Below are 8,266 nucleotides of genomic sequence, written 5' to 3'. Positions count from 1 at the left end.
ACAAGTAAAAGCAATAGAATAAATAAAAGTAGAAGAGAAACATAAATTAAAGGAACATTGAACCTGGAATTAGAGAAAACGAAGGAATCCTAATCCTAAAACCTAAGAGAGAGAAGAGAGCCTCTCTCTCTAGAAATCTACATCTAAAACCTAAATTGTGAATAATGAATGTTGTGTTTTGAATGAATTGATTCCCCCACTTTATAGCCTCTAATCTGTGTTTTCTTGGCCAAAAATTGGGTCAAAAACAGCCCAAAAATCGCCCCCAGTGATTTTTGATACGTCCAGCATGCGGCAAAGTCACGCGTACGCGTCGTCCACGCATACGCGTGGATTGAATTTTCTCCAGGTCACACGTACGCATGATCCACGCGTGCGCGTCACCTATCTTTGAGGCAGCTATGGAAAATTATATATCATTGTGAAGCCCCGGATGTTAGCTTTCCAACGCAACTAGAACCGTCTCATTTGGACATCTGTAGCTCAAGTTATGGTCGATTTAGTACCAAGAGGTCAGGCTGGACAACTTTAGTAGTTCCTTCAGTTTCTTGTATTCCTTCCACTTTTGCATGCTTCCTTTCCATTCTCTAAGCATTCCTGTCCTGTAAATCCTGAAATCACTTAACACACATATCAAGGCATCGAATGGTAATAAGAGATGATTAAACATAGCAAATTTAGGGGCAAAGAAGCATGTTTTCAATCATAGCACAAAATCAGGAAGGAGAATGTAAAACATGAAATTTACATGAATAAGTGTGAAAATAGTGGATAAAAATCCACTCAATTAAGCACAAGATGTACCACAAAATAGTGGTGCATTAAATCTCCCCACACTTTAACATTAGTAGGTCCTCATGCTAAGCTCAAGAGAAACTATAAGAGTGAAAAGGAATGGTAGAAAGTATAAAATGCAACCTATCTATATGAATGCAACTACATGCAAAATGTTTCAACCTACTTGGTTAAAAGTAAACAAATCTTCTAAGAATAAATATGAACTGGATTTCACTAATTCAAATCACAAAATAAAGTACAAGTGAACTTGCAGAAGAAAATAGCTCATGAAAGCCAGAAACAAGGAATCGAGCATCGAACCCTCACCGAAAGTGTATACACTATAATCACTCAAGTGTTTAAGGTTCGATTCTCTCAATTCTCTACTAATCTTGCTTTCTAAGGCTTGCTCTTCTTCTAACAAGCAACAAAAATTTAATGCACAAAATACACATATCAAGAGGTCTTTTAAGGGTTGTAATGGGGTTAGGGTCAAGGTAGGATTGTATTTGGTTAAGTGGACTAAAATCTGAATCCTTAATTAACTTAAACTTTTCCCACCTAACTTAAGACAATCCATGTAATCAAAATACAAAATCTAACTATCCATTTACTATGTTTACCACATATTCATGCATTCGATTTTGAGTATAGTACATATGCATTGCTATCGCATTTACTTTGGGGCATTTTGTCCCCTTTTACTTATTTGCTCTTTTTCTTTTCTTTTCTTTATATATATATATATTCTTTTATTTTAATCTGAATACATATGATTAAATTATTGAATGCATGAACATATTCTCAACATTCTTTTACATTTTCAGAAAATTCTAACATACTCAATTCTCAAACCAAATGTTTCCAAACCCAATTTCTCCACACTTAAATCATAAGCACTCTTACTAGTCTAAGCTAACCAAGGATTCAAATTAAGGACATTATTATTTTCCTCTTAGAGTTAATGATGTGCTAAAGTAAAGAACAAAGGGGTAAAATAGGCTCAAAAATGGTTTGCAAGGGATAATGAAAAGGTTAAGGCCATATGGGTATGTAAGCTAAGTGAAACAAAGGCCTCAATCATGTAAGTGCATGCATACATCAAACCATGGAAATATAGAATTAAGAAAGACAAAGATCACAATTTTAGAGAGAAAAACACACACCAAAAAAATAAAATATTGGTTGATAAGATGCAACCAATCAAGTAGCCTCAAAATCTCACTGGTTTTGTGTGTTCGAGCTCTAAAACCATGTTCCAAATTAAAATTTCTTCAAACAAGTTTTTCAAAAAGTTTAATTCACACGAGTGAAATGCTATAAAAAGTTTCTTGAAAAAGAAAATATTATTTCAACAAAGTGGTAAAATATGCACAAAATCAAATAATCATGCAATCAAACATGCAAATGCAACAACTAACTACAAAGAAAATAAAACATTAGTGTTGAGAAGGAAATAACTAACCCACGAAAGTTGGTATCGACCTCTCCACACTTAAAGATTGCACCGTCCTCGGTGCATGCTAAGATGTGCAAGTGGACGGGTGGTTATAACTGATGTGTTTCCAAAGAATGTGCAGATGGACTTGTCTGTCGCCCCATTAAGAAGCTATCATTTTTTCCTTTCTCGGTGGCCATCTTGAAAGAATAGAAAAAGGAAGAAAAGCAACCCAGAAATAAAGATAAGAAAACAAATAAAGTATGAGTGGGTAATGCCAAATAATAAGAGTCTCAATTACATGGTAGTTACAACATGCAGTGAGAAAATAGTAGAAGCATACGGCATATCAATAGTGAAGAATTGCAACAATGGGGAAGAGAGTGTGGGTAATGAAAGACAATATAAATTCATGTCAATGCAAAAGGAGTACAAGTATCATAAAAGATTAGCAGTGACTTAAATAATATTACCTTAATCAGAATAAAACAAGTCATGAAGCACCAGAGTAATGCAAGAAAAGATGCTATAGTTGAATAAGAAAATTTAACACCAATGGTAAAATAATAAACTTAGAAAGAAAAAGAAAATAAAAATATGCACAAAATTAAAATGCAATGAATGAAAGTATGCAAATAAATTAAGTAAAATAGAATGAAAGTGAAGAGGGATGAGAAGTTAAAGGGATAAAGAAGAAGAAAGTAAGAAAGGAGAAGGAGGAAAAGGATGTAGAATAAAGAAGAAGGAAGAGAAAGAAAGAAGAAAGAAATAAGGATTAGAAAAGAAAAGATAATAAAAGTGGCGGCGCAGGGATCTGGTGGTGTTGCGCTAGTGACACGCATGCGTACTTCACGCGTGCGCGTGGGTCGCAAAATTTGGAAGGTGGCGCGTGGGCGTCGGTCACGCGTACGCGTGACTGTGTTTGTGCTATTCGCGTGAAGGCATTCTTGCATGCGCACAACTCTCTGTTTGTCTTAGGGTGTGTGCCAAAATAACATGTGACGCGTGCGCGTCATTGACGCGTGCGCGTCATTGACGCGTACGCGTGAGTGGTCAGAATTTGAAAATGGCGCGCATGCGTCAGTTACGTGTACGCGTGGGTGAATTTGTGCCTTGGGCACAGTGCCCACACCAGGCCAGCACAACTTTCGGCCTGACACCTTTTTACGCTGATTTTCCTAGGTCACGTATGCGTGGTGATGCTTGTGCGATTGGCACACTTTTTGCATTGCTCCAACGCAACTCTCTGCCACTTTTTTTTATATGCAATATGCAGATGCAAATGCAGAATGCAGGTGAATATGCAGAAATTATGAATGAACAATAGTAAAAATAAAATAAAATAAGATTAAGAATAAGAATAAAAAGGAAAGAATATACCATGGTGGGTTGTCTCCCACCTAGCACTTTTAGTTAAAGTCCTTAAGTTGGACATTTGAGAGCTCCTTGTTATGGTGGCTTGTGCTTGAACTCATCCAGAAATTTCCACCAACGTTTGCAATTCCAATAGCCTCCAGGGTCCCATACTAGGCACGTAAAGCCTTCGAGCAAGTTAAAGTAGGTTTTCAGGCTCCAGGAGTATTGATTGTCAGGATGAATTCCAGGATCCCAAACCTTGCTTTTGTAACCGCCTTTGCTTTTATCTACATTGTTCCAATCGAGCGGTACACAACCTGAATTTCCACCGAGATACCCAAACTTCTTCCAAAATCCATCCAATCGAGTTCTATACCAATCCTTGCACTTCCAATTGGAGCGTGGAACCATATTGAACTTTGGATGCCAACTTCTATTATTAACCATCTCCCTCTTACTCTTAAAGCCACAAAGAGCTGTAAGCTGGCCATCTGTTTCAAGCAAACCATATTTTATTCAGTCTCAAAGAATTCAATTACAGATGCAAGTTCATCTCTAGGAGAGCTTGATTCATGATCATCATTACCAAGGAAAATTGCTTCTTGATCTGTTCTGTCCAGTTCTTCATAAGGTACATGCTTTGGGGGTTGTGCGCTATCCTCCTTAGCATCAGTTGCAAATATCTTGGCGGGATTCTCTACAATTCTTGATTCCCATGGAAGTTCAGCGCCTCCTAAGTCTTCAACTAATTCCTCTTCTTCGATAATTGTAGCTTCCTCTACTTGTTCCAGTACAAAGTCATGCTCTTTACTGTCCACCAGAGCTTCTAGTGTCTCCTACGTACTGGGGGCTAATCGATTTATCGCTTGCTCCAATTGATGAAGGGTTGCATGAAATTTATCCACGGTTTCCTTAAGACAATCCTGTGATTCTTGGGTCGACGGATATGGACATGGTGCGTATGGAAGTGGTGGTTCTTGGGAGTAATTGGATTGGAATTGGGGTGAATAAGGGTTAGGGTCATATGGAGGTGAATGGTTGTGGTTAGCTTGTGAGTATGGTGGCTCAAAGCTATGTTGAGGAGGTGGTTTATAGGCATATGATGGGGCTTGTTGGTAACTACAAGGGGGTCCACCATATCTATCATCTTGGTATGCACCTCGGAATGGCTCTTGACCATAGTAATTTGGTGGAGGTGGTTTGTCACGAGAGGGTCCACCATAACTATTGTCTGGGTATGCATCGTAGAATGGTCATTGTCCATGGTACCTTGAAAGGTGTTGTTGCCGAAAGGGTTGATCAGATCCTCGTGGCTCATTCCATCTTTGATTTTTTTGACCTTGATGCATATTCCTGTTATAGCTTCCATTCCTTACAACAACATTAGAACCAAACTCAAAGCGACGGGGATGAGAACTCATAGTAGCTAATAAAAATTAAAAACCAAAACTAATTAAAAAAATTAATGAAAATAAACTCCTAAAACTAAAAATATTAACAAAGAAATGAAGAAGCAAAATTATTTACAATAACCAATAATAAGGCACACGTTTGCAATTTCCCGGCAGCGGCGCCATTTTGACGAGCGAACTTCTGCCAGTAAAGAATTTTATAAAAATAATCACGTTGTAAGTATAGTTTCTAAACCAGCAGAGAATCCTTTCGTACAAAAACTTTGGTTGTCACTAAAGCAAACCCAATAAAATTTATAACCGAAGTATTTAAACCTCGGATCGTCTCTCAAGGAATTGCAGGGAAGTATGATTTATTATTGGTTATGGAAAAAGGTATATTTTTGGGTTTTTGAAATAGGGAACAAGTAATTTAAATGGCAAGAAAAATAAATTAATAATTAGAAAAACTTTTGGCAAGGTATGAGAACTGGAAATCCCATCCTAGTTATCATTATTAGGTGTGATGAGAATTGTTATTGCTCCCACTTAGTTAACCCTACTAAATAAAGGAAAGTCAAGTGGAATAATCAATTTGATTCCTCAAGTCCTAGTCAACTCCTATGGAAAGACTAGCTTTAGAGGGATCCAAATCAATAAGCAATTTTCAATTTTCAATCAACAGCTGAGTTTGACAACTCAAGTGTCACCAATTACTCAACCAAAGCCAAAAGGGAAAAATCTAAATTATTTATATCATAAATAGAAGAAAGCAATCATAAATCTGAAATACCTCAAATTGCATTTAAACATAAATGCAAATCTAACATGGGAAGGTTCATAAGCCAATTTGGCAACATAAGTAATTAACAAGTAAAAGCATTAGAATAAATAAAAGTAGAAGAGAAATATAAATTAAAGGAACATTGAACCTAGAATTGTAGAAAACCAAGGAATCCTAATCCTAAAACCTAAGAGAGAGGAGAGAGCCTCTCTCTCTCTAGAAAACTACATCTAAAACCTAAATTGTGAATAATGAATGTTGTGTTTTGAATGAATTGATTCCCCCACTGTATAGCCTGTAATCTATGTTTTCTGGGCCAAAAACTGGGTTAAAAATAGCCCAGAAATCGCCCCCAGCAATTTCTGATACGTCCAGCACACGGCAAAGTCACGCGTATGCATCGTCCACGCGTACGCGTGGATTGAATTTTCTCTAGGTCACGCGTACGCGTGATCCAAGCGTGCACGTCACCTATCTTAGGAGCAGCTATAAAAAATTATATATTTTTGCGAAGCCCCAGATGTTAGCTTTCCAACGCAATTGGAACCGCCTCATTTGGATCTCTGTAGCTCAAGTTATGGTCGATTTAGTACCAAGAGGTCAGGCTGGACAGCTTTAGCAGTTCCTTCAGTTTCTTGTATTCCTTCCACTTTTGCATGCTTCCTTTCCATCCTCTAAGTCATTCCTGCCCTGTAAACCCTGAAATCACTTAACACACATAGCAAGACATCGAATGGTAATAAGAAATGATTAAACATAGCAAATTTAAGGCCAAAGAAGCATGTTATCAATCATAGCCCAAAATCAGGAAGGAGAATGTAAAACATGCAATTTACATGAGTAAGTGTGAGAATAGTGGATAAAAATCCACTCAATTAAGCACAAGATTTACCACGAAATAGTGGTGCATCAGGAACTCAAGGATCACTTTCTTCTCTGTCACTACTTTATAGAAGTGGTCTTGTTGGGCTTTCGTGATGAATCTCTCCATCTCCCAAGATTCAGAGGTTGCGGCTACTACCTTTTCTTTTCTCTTTCTTGAGGATTCTTCAACCTTGGGTGCCATGAATGGTAATGGAAAGAAAAAATCTAGGCTATCCAACACCAAACTTAAAACTTTGCTCGTCCTCGAGCAAAAAATAAAGAAAAGAGAATAATGGAGTAGAAGAAGAAGAAAATAGAGGAAGATATAAGGAGAGAGCGGGCTTGACCGAATGGCTTATGAGTGTATATGAGAGGTGCATGTATGGAGGGTTATGAGGAGGGGTATATATAGGAGGGGGTAGGGTTGGATTCGGCCATGGATGGGTATTTGGGAGGGAAATTTGATTTTGAAGTGGGTGGGAGTTGGTGGGAGTTATAATGGTTTTGGGATGTGAAATGGATGTGATTGGGCTAGGGTTTTTAGGGAAGTGTGTATGGGAAAGTGTTAAAGTAAGCAGGGTAGGTGAAGATGCTGTGGGACCTACTAGTCCTGAGAGGCTGGGAATTCAGATTCCCTGCCCTCTGCACTGGCGTTTAAACGCCCAGGGCTATACCCATGGCTGGCGTTCAAGCCAGCAACACTCCATCCAGAGTGTTTTGTTTTCTCTACTGAACAATTCTATCTCTGTTCTAACTGATGCACATGATCATGAACCTAATATATAAAAGAAAAACAAAATCAAAATAGAAATAATTACTTAAGGTTGGGTTGCCTCCCAATAAGCACTTCTTTAACGTCATTAGCTTTACGGTTAGCTCCTTACGGAGGTAAGTATGGGCTCAGAATTTTGCCCCTTACAGTGAACTTTCTTCCTGTCTTCTCATGAATGAACTCTACATGTTCTAGAGATAGGACACGACTTATTATATGTGGTAAGACTGGTTTTTTGGTGAAGATAACTCTCATGCCAGGTGAGAGGCCTTCAGTGGGGACTCTCTTGTCCCTCCAGCCTTTAGGTACTTTCTTCCTAGTACCTTTGTGCTTAGAGCTTGTTGATGGCTGCCCAACACCAAACTTAGAGTTGATGTCTGGGGGATCTGTAAAGCTCTGCACAAAAAGAGAGGGTTGGAACACTAGGTGTTGCACCATTGTCTCTTTTTTATCAGAGGGAGAATTGGGATGAGGCATCTTGAACAAGATGTGGTCCTCTCCTAGTTGGAGAATTAGTTCTCCCTTGGCTACATCAATGATAGCATTGGCAGTGGCTAGGAAAGGTCTTCCAAGGATGACAGAGTCATCCTCATCCTCTCCTATGTCCAAGACTATGAAGTTTGTAGGGATATAGTGGTCTTCAACCTTTACTAAGACATCCTCTACTAAGCCATATGGCTTCTTCATTGTCTTGTATACCATCTGTAGTGAGTTGTTTGTAGCTTGTACCTCAAAGATTCTCAGCTTTTCCATTACAGAGAAGGGCATGAGGTTTATACTTGACCCTAGGTCACATAGAGCCTTCTCAAAGGTCATGGTACCTATGGTGTAAGGAATCAGGAAGCGTCCAGGATCTCGAAGCTTCTGAGGTAGCTTCTGCTGAA

Source organism: Arachis ipaensis, chromosome B06 (genome assembly GCF_000816755.2).
Source record: "Arachis ipaensis cultivar K30076 chromosome B06, Araip1.1, whole genome shotgun sequence".
Taxonomy (NCBI): domain Eukaryota; kingdom Viridiplantae; phylum Streptophyta; class Magnoliopsida; order Fabales; family Fabaceae; genus Arachis; species Arachis ipaensis.
Note: the sequence above shows the minus strand (reverse complement) of the source record.